The sequence below is a fragment of the Taudactylus pleione genome, unplaced genomic scaffold, assembly GCF_031769625.1.
Source record: "Taudactylus pleione unplaced genomic scaffold, aTauple2 ptg000139l, whole genome shotgun sequence".
NCBI classification, from domain to species: domain Eukaryota; kingdom Metazoa; phylum Chordata; class Amphibia; order Anura; family Myobatrachidae; genus Taudactylus; species Taudactylus pleione.
This window is the reverse complement of record NW_028284541.1, coordinates 3,370,312-3,384,810: the sequence shown is the minus strand read 5'-3', so window position 1 is coordinate 3,384,810 and position 14,499 is coordinate 3,370,312.

The window sequence follows — 14,499 nt, the reverse complement described above, 5'->3', positions numbered from 1 at the left end:
AGAGGTTTGTTATTTTCAGAAGACTGGATTGTACTGGAGGAGAGGACCGACCAGTGCCAGGGAGTAGGTAAGTATATAGTGTGAGTGTGTAATAAAGTGTTTATCATACATGCCTACCCTCCCGCTTTTAGCGGGAGCCTCCCAATTTTTACCTCAGGCTCCCGCTGTCCCGCAAACATTGCCACTACTCCCGGTTTTTGTACCGACCCCTTTAAAATTAGCACTGCGCATGCGCAATGGGCGGAGCCTTCAAATGGAGACGTCACTCACAACGTGTGACGTGAAGGCCGTCCACCACGGGGTTATGGGTAGTGGTGGCCGTCTATTTACACAGTACCTTTCTGACTGAGGCTTCAGCAGGAGACGTGACAGTGGTGGCCCCTTCTACCCCCATGCAAGGTGGCGCTGGTCCTTTTAGGGTCCTCTTGGTCCTCTTCAGGGGCTGGCCCTTCTTCTGCCTGCGGCTGTCAGGCTGTCCCTCCAGTCTCCTCAGCGGGGCCTTCCTATTTATGGGCGTCAGCAGCAGCATGAAGTCCTCTGCGACGGTGGCTCCTTCCCTCTGGTCCTGGCAGCAGGCTCCTCAGCAGTCTTCTTGTCCGCGGGCACTACTCTGGGCAGCCGGCAGCTGATGGGGGTTTTCCTCCGGGTCCTTCTGCTCTCCCAGCAGTTCCAGGCAGCAGGAGCAGCAGCAGGTCAGTCCCTACTCCCTATATGTGTGTGTGGTGAGATCTGGTAATGTGTGTGTGTATGTATGTAGTGAGATCTGGTAATGTGTGTGTGTGTGTAGTGAGATCTGGTAATGTGTGTGTGTGTAGTGAGATCTGGTAATGTGTGTGTGTGTGTAGTGAGATCTGGTAATGTGTGTGTGTGTAGTGAGATCTGGTAATGTGTGTGTGTGTGTGGTGAGATCTGGTAATGTGTGTGTGTGTAGTGAGATCTGGTAATGTGTGTGTGTGTAGTGAGATCTGGTAATGTGTGTGTGTGTGGTGAGATCTAGTAATGTGTGTGTGTGTGTAGTGAGATCTGGTAATGTGCGTGTGTGTGTGTGTGTGTAGTGAGATCTGGTAATGTGTGTGTATGTAGTGAGATCTGGTAATTGTGTGTGTGTGTGTGTGTGTGTGTGTGTGTGTGTGTGTGTGTGTGTGTGTGTATGTAGTGAGATCTAGTAATGTGTATGTAGTGAGATCTAGTAATGTGTGTGTGTGTATGTAGTGAGATCTAGTAATGTGTGTGTGTGTGTGTGTGTGTGTGTGTGTGTGTGTGTGTGTGTGTGTGTGTGTGTGTGTGTGTGTGTGTGTGTGTGTGTGTGTGGTGAGATCTGGTAATGTGTGTGTGTGACAGATATTAATGTCAGTGAGGGAGCTAGGGTATCAGATTATAGGAATGTATACACCCATAGCTGGAGTTAGACACGCCCTTTGGGTGGAGCAGACCACGCCCGCAAAACTGCGTAGCGCGTCGCTTTCTACAATCTCCCTAAAAGTAGTTTCCAAAAGTAGGCAAGTATGGTGTTTATACATTGGGTGTGTGTACTGTCATATTTTTAATATTTGTTTCACAGTGGGGTCACAGGTGCCAGCGGTATGCTGGCACTTGTGCTTCCACAAGTGCTGCAGGGCAGGCTGACTAGGACCTGTAGTCCCTCTGTGAGTATTTTTACCATATTTTACACATTATCCCAGCACCTCTTGCCACCAGGGGCTAGTTGATCCTCGGGAGGGGGGACCCCATTTTTTGTGGGGGGACCTCGCTTTACGAGGATTGCCAGCCCTGGACTGACCAGTTTGGGGCTGGTTTACATTATGGCAAGGGGACCCCACGCTGTGTTCAGCCCAGTGCTCATTGTAGGAATATAGGGGGTACCACACATTGTTTTTTTCCCCCCAAGCTCCCTGTCCCAGAACGAGCTCAGAGGTCCAGGGCTGGTTATGCTTTTGGTGGTGGGGGAGACCCCACGTCGGTTTAAAAAAAATAATAATATTTATTATTATTATTATTATTTTATTAACAGTTTCTTATATAGCGCAGCATATTCCGTTGCACTTTACAATTGGAAACAACATTAAAAGAACAAAACTAGGTAATAACAGACAGGCATAGAGGTAGGAAGGCCCTGCTCGCAAGCTTACAATCTATAGGGTATTAGGCATTGATACACAAGGATAGGAGCTATATATTGTATATTGGTCCAGCCAGATTGCAGAGGTTCTAGTTGGGATGTATGATCCAGTCACACAGGAATGTTGGCCAAGGGGTAGGAGGATGTGAACATGAAGAAAGGAAATATGTCAGGTTATGTGTAGACTGTAAGAAGGATGTAATTAGATAGGGACGCTATGAAGGTTATGTGGGTAGCCCTTTACTTACTGTATAGTGCCCAGAAGCACTGCGCAGATCAGATGGGTGCAGTGCTTCTGCTGAACACACTGAGGAGGGGGCTTATTTTAACATTTTATTTTGGCCAGAGTTTGCTCCATTAATGATCGTGTTTGCAGACACGATCCTTGGTAAATCCCTGTGTCGTATTCCTGTCTATGGAAAGTACTTGCGAGTTGATACAATGGTGTACGGACTTCTATTTGTGTGTTCAGTCGTATTTTGCATATAGAATTGTGATTTTTATACCATACTTAAATACACTCCCGATTCGCCCAGGAGCCTCCCAAAAATCGTGTGCCGCTCCTGACCCCCCGGAATGGCAGACAAGGCTCCCATCAGCAGTCGACCCGCCCAACCCTCCCGCTGTAACAATAGAAACCTCCGCATCGGGGAGGGGGGGGAGGGTGGAGGTGACGTGAATTGCGTCATCGTGGCTCTGCCCCCTGCTTCACAATGCCGTCATTGCGAAGAGGGCACAGGGCCACATTGACGCGATCGTGCAGTCACGTCCCATGCTCCACCCCCAATTCTGTATCATCGCAGTGCCATGCCCCTTTTCTGCCGCGACACTCCTCCCCCCATGGAAAGGAGCTGAAAGGCAGCCGGTATGTTTTATACACGTGTTTGCCTTTAGTAAATCTTTGTGTTTGAAAATTAGGGGAAACTCTGATGGGAATGAAATCTCGGCCAGACACTATTCTTAGTAAATATACCCCCTAGTCCATCACTACAATGTGCAATAATCACTGACAACACTGTCTGCACACATGACATATGATGCTATTTTACACAGGCAGCTACCAGGATATTCATGGGCCAGGTTCAGAGTTAAATGCAATTCCGCCTGCGTACAGAACTCGCAATTTTAACAGACTGCATAAGTGTCGGCAAAGTGGGCATGCTGGCGGAATGGTGGGCTATTCTCAGGTGAGTGTATGCAGAGATCCTTCTGACTTCTTCCACCAAGGATAGGGTTGGTGCAAATGCTGATGGTGATAATGACTGATTCACCAGCAGAAGGATTAGTGCGGCACAGTCGTATAGATGCGGCCAATCTATGGGCAACTATAAGGGTCATTTTAAGAGAGGAGGGGGTCCGTGTGCAGCCTCCATTTGGGACTCTCCTATCTGGCAGCGGACTGAGCGCAGTAGATTCTGGCTTAATGCCAGAATCTCCTGCCAATGAGTGAGTCTCCGGGAAAACTGGTACCCGCGCCCAATTCCCGGGGACATCTTTTATCGCCATTTTCCCTGTGATTTTTGCTTCTCTGCAACGCGAGCCCTGCAGCATCACAGGTGCGATGTAATTACATTGCAACGTTGCCAGCCAGTGGAGATATTAGGCTGGAGTGGTGGTCCAAATGAAGACTCAGGGGGTGGGGGGCGGGCTGTGAGCACAATATAAAATATAGATACAGGGAGATATATATGTGTGTATGTATATCTATATATGTGTGTGTGTATGTACAGTATACATATATGTACATATACAGTGTGTGTGTATATATATATATAAATATATATATATATATATATATACAGTCAGGTCCATAAATATTGGGACATTGACAGAATTTTCAGATTTTGGCTTCTATTCACCACCACAATGGTTTTGAAATTAAATAAACAAGATGTGCTTTAACTGCAGACTTTCAGATTTAATTTGAGGGTAATTACATCCAAATCGGGTGAACGGTGTAGGAATTACAACGGTTTCAATATGTGCCTCCCACTTTTTAAGGGGCCAAAAGTAATGGGACTATCAACTCAAAAGCTATTTCATGGACAGGTGTGGGCTATTCCCTCGTTATTTCATTATCAATTAAGCAGGTAAAAGGTCTGGAGTTGATTCTAGGTGTGACATTTGCATTTGAAATCAGTTGATGTCGACTCAAGCCATCATTAGGCTGAAAAGTCAAAACAAACCCATCAGAGAGATAGCAAAAACATTAGGTGTGGCCAAATCAACTGTTTGGAACATTCTTAAAAAGAAAGAATGCACCGGAGAGCTCAGCAACACCAAAAGACCCGGAAGACCACGGAAAACAACTGTGGTGGATGACAGAAGAATTATTTCCCTGGTGAAGAAAAACCCCTTCACAACAGTTGGTCAAATCAAGAACACTCTCCAGGAGGTAGATGTATATGTGTCAAAGTCAACAATCAAGAGAAGACTTCACAAGAGTGAATATAAAGGGTTCACCACAAGATGCAAACCATTGGTGAGCCACAAAAACAGGAAGACCAGATTAGAGTTTGCCAAACAAAATCTAAAAAAGCCATTACAGTTCTGGAACAACATCCTATGGACAGATGAGCAAAGATCAACTTGTACCAGAGTGATTGGAAGAGAAGACTACAGAGAAGGAAAGGAACTGCTCATGATCCAAAACATACCACCTCATCAGTGAAGCATGGTGGTGGTAGTGTCATGGCGTGGGCATGTATGGCTGCCAATGGAACTGGTTCCCTTGTATTTATTGATGATGTGACTGCTGTCAAAAGCAGCAGAATGAATTCTGAAGTGTTTTGGGCAATATTATATGCTCATATTCAGTCAAATGCTTCAGAACTCATTGGACGGCGCTTCACAGTGCAGATGGACAATGACCCAAAGCATACTGCAAAAGCAACCAAAGAGTTTTTTAAGGCTAAAAAGTGGAATGTTATGCAATGGCCAAGTCAATCCCCTGACCTGAATCCGATTGAGTGTGCATTTCACTTGATGAAGACAAAACTGAAGGGAAAATGCCCCAAGAACAAGCAGGAACTGAAGACATTTGCAGTAGAGGCCTGGCAGAGCATCACCAGGGATGAAACCCAGCGTCTGGTGATGTCTATGCGTTCCAGACTTCAGGCTGTAATTGCCTGCAAAGGATTTGCAACAAAGTATTAAAAAGTGAAAGTTAGATTTAGGATTGTTTAGTTTGTCCCATTACTTTTGGCCCCTTAAAAAGTGTGAGGCACATACAGAAACCGTTGTAATTCCTACACCGTTCACCTGATTTGGATGTAATTACCCTCAAATTAAATCTGAAAGTCTGCAGTTAAATCACATCTTGTTTGTTTCATTTCAAAGCCATTGTGGTGGTGAATAGAGGCCAAAATATGAAAATTCTGTCAATGTCCCAATATTTATGGACCTGACTGTATATATATATATATATATATATATATATATATATATATAAATATTGTGGTAGAAGCACTGGAGAAGTCAGGAATCTGGGACACACATATATGCCATCCCAATCATATGTGTTTTAAAAACCCCAGGAAAAGTCTGTTATGTCAAACAGACCAGAAGTGTCGGCTTTTGGTAAAAGCTGGATAATGGGTCCTAGGGGTGTGGATGTGAGAAGAGAAGGGAGGGCTTCATCCACAGGCCATTCCAGGTATTGGGCCTTTCAGTCTGAGAGCAGGCTGATTAGTAGTTGCACCTGGAAGTGTCTCAGATAAGCTGTGTTAGGTTTTGGTTCAGTGTCTCACATACCCTGGGGGAGAAAAGACACTGAGGTTTGTTCAGAGACACTGTGTTATTTGGAAGTGCTGTGTTTGTGTTTGTGGTAAGGCAGTAGGCCCTGCCACTTGTAGAGAGGGAATAACCTGTCTAGTTAGTGCCCAGACGGGCTAGGATTTATTTTTATGTTTTGTTTATTTTGTTGTTTATATTGCACAATTAAACTGGTTCCGACCAGCTTGCACGAAAACCCTGGACTGGCGTGCTGTTTCCTGGCTGCTGTGTGTAAGGAGGTGTCCATCTACCCCAGGAGAGGTACCCCCTACCCTGACTATATCACAAGATATATATTTATATATATAACCCCCCTGTAAAAATCCTGCGTTTGCCCCTGATGATGTCACGTGTTTGGGCGACAGGGGTGGCACAGGGCACAAAATCACCTTGCTCTGGCAGTGGGACTAATAGATCTATGAGGTTTTTGCTATGTCCTGTTCCTCCTAACAGCAAGAATAGGACAGCATTGTAGCTAAAACATCTGTGACCATCAGAACGATGGCCTCAGCGCTGCACGGAACATGGCGGTGGCATACTTTTAAGGTGAGACATATAAGTCCCCATTTTGCATGTGGGCAATAAATGTCATTCCGCAAGTCTACAACATTATCATAAACCTGTATTGGTTAATTTTTTTCTTATTTTATTCAACTTGGCGTGATTATTTCTAGCCAAATTCTAATTTACTCCTTTAACATGAATTTCTCTAAATTAACTAAAAATATTTTCTTACTCAAAATTCTTAAGGTACACCCAAGCCATAAACACTCTGAGTTACTAAAATACCAACTTTGACCATCCGCTGAGTTCGTGGGATCTTACGGTAATATATCACACAGAAAAATCCTTATCCACTTTCTGTCCTACACTATAATTTATTTAGTCAGGGTTAGTACATTTCCCCCAAAAAGGAATTTAGATAATATAAATAAAATGTGAAAACAACTGATTCTAAATGAATTGTTCAGTATATCATGGCTACAGGGAATTCTCTATTTACCATTTTAAAAATAGTGTACTGTACAGCTGTACTGTGAGCTCATCTTTTTGTCTGGGGGTCAACTATCAACCATTTATCATTTTTAATGCAACCTGATTTGAACTTGCAGCTTTCATGTTAAAGTCTTGTGCACTTATGTATGCACAGTTACCATTTATGTGGGAAACCGCAGATTTGCCCCTTTTTTCGAATGACAATTCCATGGTTCCTGGAAAATGTCCAAAATGTGTGTTGCCCAGTTGCTGACCTCTCATTGACAGCCTCATTAGTTCCTGCTAATTAATAACCAGTGGGAAGCTGCCTACTACAGTGCAGGATATGTCCTATAGGTGTATACTGGTATTGGGGAGCAGTATACTAGCTTTGGCACTGATGAGTTTTATCAGGGTCATTGCTGGGGCTGGTTTTAGCGGTGTCGCTGCCCAGGAAGCAGGGTCTATTGGCGGCACTGTCACAGCCCGGTGACACCGGTATTTGGCCTGGACCGCCACCCTGCAGCCTAGAAAGCCACCACCTGGAGCATCTTAAGGACGCTGTCTTTGTCTCCTTGGCGCTGACGGCCCCACCCCCTCATAGTGATGTCATGTTTGAAGGGCGGGGCCTGCACAGGCACATTTTCACCTTGCTACAGCCCTGAGTTTTGTACTCTGGGCAGCTCTTGTTGCACATTAACGTTAGGCTGGTTCTGCTTGCACCTCCATATGCTGCTAGCACAGTCAGTCTTCTGAGATACTGGAGGCGTCTGTGGCTAACTAAATCAGCTCCTTGGGAGCTATAGACTAAAGAAAAGGATGCTGGTTAGTTTTAAAATGAGGAGCTGTTTGGTAGACAAAAGGGGTATAACTACATAATATGCTGGACACAGACTATATAACAATAAATATGACAGGGTCAAGTGTGGCACAGTTTGTTCTTTTCTTCTTAAACTGGGGAATATGATAACTCTATCTGTAAAAAATCTTTCTATATACAACCAACCCTCTCTTCATTTGTCTGTAGAAAGATAACACATAAACTAAAAACTTTCCCATATTCATAATTTCATATATAAAGAGAGCTTATCCTCTGATGTTACTCAGTGATGCACGGGTACCGGCACCTTTTTTATGTCTCTGATCATCGGCTGAGCTATTGTAGGAGATTCCTGAGACAACTTCTGCTGCAGGGAATATTGAAACTGGACCCCTAAGAGATGACAAGTTTCATTCAGCAATATTGAGATAGCAAGTATTGCCGGTAATCACAGCTCAGGGGCGTAATATGCGGTGTGAGCGCAATGACATCATGGAAAAATGTGTTTTCACTGTAATCCAGTGGTGATTTACAGTCTTCAAACTTAGTAAGAGGATACATTAAACAGAATACACAAGAACTGAAAGGAATCCAGCTCAAGATACATAAACCACATTGTCCTTGCACCTGCACATTTATAAACTCCAGACATGTAATACCCTGCTTACTGCTACGGGATGAGGGTACCACTTAAAGTGCCCCCTCTCCCTAATTCAGTAGCCGTAGGAGAACCACTACTGTACAAGTGCCGGGGTCGCCTGGTAACCCAACGTGAGCTTCGGGCAGGAGTGCTGAGCGCTCGAGCCCATCAAGATAAAATGGGGAGAAAGGAGCAATTTAATAGTGTACAGTACCTGTCATGGCAGAGAGACCTGCTGTCTTGTACTGCGCAATTCCTGTTATGTCATAAGTTTTGAAAGCTGGATAGCGCTACTGCCCAGTCTCCATGATTCTCCTTTAGGGAGCCATCAATACATAACCATAATGGCTGCCATTTGGTCTTCTGCGCATACGCGGCGCCATATCGTCACTGTGAAGGAGTACCACATTGGGATGTGTTCCACTTAGCTCAGTGAGACCCTGCGAGATACTGCATTCCAAACCTCATTCACCGCTTACATCCTGCACCACTATCTACATACGGTCTGTATGCTCTGCTCCATGCTAAGAGCTGGTTATGTGAATACGGCTGTACATCCACATTACTGCTAAATAAACCACTCCACTGGTTAAGGCAGTTTTAGTGTGCTACGCGCCCCCCTGGGGTGCCGTGGTGCTGTCACCAGGGAGTCGCGGCTGAAGGGGGAAGCAGGTGTCAGGTTTTTCTTCCCCCAGTGCATCGTGTATGTAGCTGGAGCGGAGGCGAGGAGGGAGGCGGCGGTTAGGCGCTGTCACTGGGGTGCCGGAGGGAAGCTGCCGTCTTTTTTTTTTTTTTTAGTGCCTTGCGATTGGAGCTGAAGCCGGAGCGGAGGCGGGACGGCAGGGGCAGAAGTATGGGAGACAATGGAGGCCCCTGCCGCCGGGCGCCAGCACTGAATGAGCACCTCTTCCATCACCCACAATATATTCACCCCACTTTGGGCTGTAAATATGGGGGATAGGGGGACATTAATTGATAACTTGCCTCCGGGCGTCTTTGATGAACTTACGCCACTGTGGTGCGGGGTGGGGGCGGAGGTTAGATTTGATCACATGTGAGCCTGCAGTGAGCTGGGCTGCCTGTGTTGATGCTGCAGCTGGAGGATCTGAGGAGCTGAAGGACCGCCCGAGGTGCTGGATCTCTGTAGGACAGGTAAGTAAAGTTGGCACCTGTGGAAAGAATGATGGGGATATGACCTGCACTGGTAAGTACTGTCTGTATACTGTAGGGAGGGGGCCCACATAGGGAACTATAGGGGGGTGGGGATGGCTGCAATGAAACACAGGGAGACACATGGGGGGGGCAGCACAGGGAGACACATGGAGGGGGGGCTGCACAGGGAGACACATGGAGAGGGCTGCACAGGGAGACACATGGAGGGGGCTGCACAGGGAGACATATGGAGAGGGCTACTAAGGGAGACACATGGAGGGTGCTACTAAGGGAGACACATGGAGGGTGCTACTAAGGGAGACACATGGAGGGTGCTTCTAAGGGAGACACATGGAGGGTGCTACTAAGGGAGACACATGGAGGATGCTACTAAGGGAGACACATGGAGGGTGCTACTAAGGGAGACACATGGAGGATGCTACTAAGGGAGACACATGGAGGGTGCTACTAAGGGAGACACATGGAGAGTGCTACTAAGGGAGACACATGGAGGGGGCTACATAGGGGCTGCACAGGGAGACACATGGAGGGGCTGCATAGGGAGACACATGGAGGGAGCTACTAAGGGAGACACATGGAGGGGGCTGCACATGGAGACACATGGAGGGGGCTGCACAGGGAGACACATGGAGAGTGCTACTAAGGGAGACACATGGAGGTGGGAGTGCAATGAGAGACACATGGAGTAGGGGGGTTCAATGAGAGACACATGGAGTAGGGGGGTTCAATGAGAGACACATGGAGGAGAGGGCTGCAATGAGAGACCCATGGAGTAGGGGGATGCAATGAGAGACACATGGAGTAGGGGGGTGCAATGAGAGACACTTGGAGGGGGGGTGCAATGAGGGACACATGGAGTAGGGGGATACAATGAGAGACATGGAGTAGGGGGGTGCAATGAGAGACACATGGAGGGGGGGTGCAATGAGAGACACATGGAGTAGGGGGGTGCAATGAGAGACACAAGGAGTAGGGGGGTGCAAAGAGGGACACATGGAGTAGGGGGGTGCAATGAGAGACACATGGAGTAGAGGGATGCAATGAGAGACACACGGAGTAGGGAAGTGCAATGAGAGACACACGGAGTAAGGGGGTGCAATGAGAGACACACGGAGTAGGGGGATGCAATGAGAGACACACGGAGTAGAGGGGTGCAATGAGAGACACACGGAGTAGGGGGGTGCAATGAGAGACACACGGAGTAGGGGGGTGCACTGAGGGACACATGGAGTAGGGGGGTGCAGTGAGAGACACATGGAGTAGAGGGGTGCAATGAGAGACACATGGAGTAGGGGGGTGCAATGAGGGACACATGGAGTAGGGGGATGCAATAAGAGACACATGGAGTAGGGGGTGCAGTGAGAGACACATAGAGGACATATTTTGTTGCATATTGTTTTCATGTTGTTCTTATTCCTGTGAATGAGTGCTGTAAATTGTTTGTTGAAAGAATTATAATTGAAAAAAAAAAATATATAAATTCATTTTCCTTGGATTCATGTGTATTATTTTTGCAAACAAGTTAATAAGTATTTCTGTCCTGACGTGTATACTAATTACATTATTTTCTTTAAAGTTGGACTACTTTAATTATTTAGGAAGAGATCTGCAACAATATTAAATAACTTTGCAGTGATAATCAAATTGACGCTATTATTAGCAGTAGCATACAAGTTGGTAGGTGCATAGGAAATGTGGAGGTTAGTTCACTTGTTGATTCCAAATCACCAGAGTAGGTTCATTGAAGAAAACAGGATAAAGGATAAACATCAGTCAACACGATAAGGTATTAATCTCTCTTGGGCTAAGTACTGTATAGCCATACAGAACTGTGAAGCTCAAATACACAGAGTGACAGGATTGGGCACATGCAGACCCTTCAATAGAGCCAAGTAAACAAGTCTTGCATCTGCAGTCTAGACAGCCTGACCTTTAATTTTGGTGAATAATTGTTACAAGTCGCCAGCAAGTCTACGGCACGTGACACTGGGTGACGTTTCCTCCTCACCTGTAGATTCCATTAATCACCTGCCTCATATACATTGGTTCAGCACCTTCCTTTCTGAAGCTGGTTCTCTTCACCGGCTTGCCGGCTATAGTGTGTCTGTACATGTCCTTCCAGTCCCTGACAGTTGTGGTCCTGCTCATCTGTGCGTGTTCTGCTGTGTTTCTATGAACTCAAGTCCTACACTCTCACTCTGCCATCTAGAGTATTAATTTATTGTTGCCTGCGGTGTTCCTGAGTAGTGCTGTGACTGTGCCCTTGCTACTCATTGTAGTCATCGATTACCATCTCTCAGCCTGTTGCCGCCTCCGCTCTCAAGCCACATCCCGGCTGTCCAGCCACACCTTGGCCCACAAGGCCGCACCTCAGCCTGTTACCACCTCGTTTCTCGAGCTGCATCCCGACTGTCCAGCCGCACCTCGGCCCACAATGCCGCACCTCGGCCCACAATGCCGCACCTCAGCTTGTTACCACCTCGGCTCTCAAGCCGCATTCCAGCTGTCAAAGCCTCACCTCGGTCCACAAGGCGGCACCTTGGCTGTCCAAGCCGCTTCTCAACTACGCAAGTTTTACCTTGTAGTCTTCATCAAGATTATCTCACAATTCCAGTCCTCGATCAATCGCATAACATCTAGCGGCTCTAGGTAAACCGTGTAAGCATCTACTATCGCGAGTTAAGTCCAGGTGGCCACCTAAGGACTGGTGAACGTGTAAGGGAATAGCGGGTGGCTGTTATTGGTGAAGACCTCATCTGAGGGATTCTAGAGGTCTTACACGGGGAGTCCTAGGACACCGTAACAATAATAATACTCAGACATGTGATGTGTATTCACACGGATTAGTCATGCACAATAATATATAATTAAGAGAGAGCATGTACTGATTAACCATTTAACTTGTCAACAACTATAACATAGTACAATAGACTGTATGGTGCCATAGTAGTGACAATGGGGGTCATTCAGAGTCGGTCGCAAGCGCTGAGCGCTCGCAACGTACTCGAAGTTGCCCCACTGGGCATGCGCGCGATGGAGCCGGCTCCGTCGTGCGCATGCGCAAGACCCAGCTAGCGAAGGACGCTCCGTTGCTATGGGTCTCGCATCAGACGGGGCGAGCTGTCGAAGGTGAGTGACAGCTCACCCCATTTGGGAGGCGGGCAGGGGGCGTGCCTGCCCAAACAGAGGCGTTCCCGCTGGAACGCTTGCCGTTTGGGGGCGGCCCCACTGACATCATTGCTGATGTCAGTGGGCAGCTTCCTGCTCGATCAGAGCAGGAAGCTCCCTGGGGCTTACGAGTGCCCAGACCCAACCTTAGGGTCTGGTCGTAAGCCACGATGGTCGCGATGGTCTTGACCATCGCGACCATCACCCATGTCGGTTGCTAGAGCTGTGGGTGTTAACCCACAGTGTAGCGATCGACAAGGAGGCGGTCGTTCATGATGCAAGCGGCCGCCCTGATTCAGTGCGACCGCTTGCAACTAACGACCTCCTCTGAATGAGGTCCAATATCTCTGCAGCCTGGAGTCTCTCAGTGACTGTGTAGTGACATGAACAAGCTTATATTCTCCAGCCTCTACTGGGGAATTTAGGGGCATAGTCATTATCATTTGCAGCCAGACCCTCAAAATAACAATAATAGCCACAATTTGCAGCAATAAAGAATCTTCATTCGCCCAGATGTATCGTTTCTGAGTTGCCGGACAGTGACTCTGATAGGGGCCTGTTCAGGCGATCATTGAGAAGCGATGTATACTTTAATAAATAGGCACCTTAATACTAGATAAATACATCAGAGGAAATTTAAAGTTATATCTGTGTATAATAAAACTGCCCCCACCTACGAAGATATTCAGGACAATAGCTCACATAACATTCCAAGGAGGAACAAACTCCAGTGGTCTTATATAGACACTGAAGGAATAACTATAAACTAGACTAAACTAGTAGCCACCTATAGACTTTAATAAGATCAATTTGTAATCAGGGTTGGACTGGCCCACAAGGGTACAAGGGAAACCCCCGGTGGGCCCCACAGCCTGGGGTCCCACCCCCTCCTCTAGGGATCAGGTTCAAGGCTGTGCATTTGAACTATTATTTGAATTTGAAGTGTGGAGGCGAAAGATCGGGAAGCGATTGCTTGCCCAGCTTAGACAGCCCAGCTGAATGAGTGACAGGAGAGGCCATTTGTGGGTGGTAACAGGGGCTGGCCACTAAAAACGGGGGAGTGGAGGCATGCATAATTAACAGGCAGCGTCATAGTACACATCACCTGGTTGAAATTCACACTGAAGTGATCGCAGTGCTTGCGGCAGGGTATAGTCAACCTCAAGTGCTGTGATCGCATCCGATGGTGCTCGATGTACCAATGGTTTCATGCACTTCCAGGAGATGACGTGCGCAAGTGGGCGTCTTATGAATGGCTGCTGCGCATCTGCATACACAAAGTGATTGCATGCTGTGATAGGATCACTGGTAAAGTGGTCTGTGGCAGGCACATTTGTCCCAGATTCCTGTCTTTTGTGTTTTAAACCCCCAGGAGAAAGTCTGCAGTGTAGCAGGCTTGAGTTTCGGCTTTTTGAAAAGCCGGTTTGGGACCTGGGGGTTGTGGGTGAGAGGAGAGGGAGGGCTCCACCCACGGCCACTCCAGGTTTTGGTTCTCGCAGCCTGGTAACAGGCTTGATTGGGTTCCCACCTGAGGGTGGCCAATATAAGCCTAGTGTGTTGAGGGCTGATTGTCTCACCTGGGAGAGCAGACAGGGAGTTTGCTCAGAGACACTTGAAAACCTATCCGTGAGTACTGTGCTGTGCCTTGTTGCTGGTGAGGGCATTAGGCCCTGCCAGGTTATGGTAGTGAGGGAACCACCTGTGAAGTTAGTGCCCCGACAGGGCTAGGATTTATGTTTATGTTTTCTTTATGTTATTTCTGACATTTGTACAATAAAGACTGGCGCCGACCAGCTTGTACTCGCATCCAGACTGGTGTGCTGCTTCCCT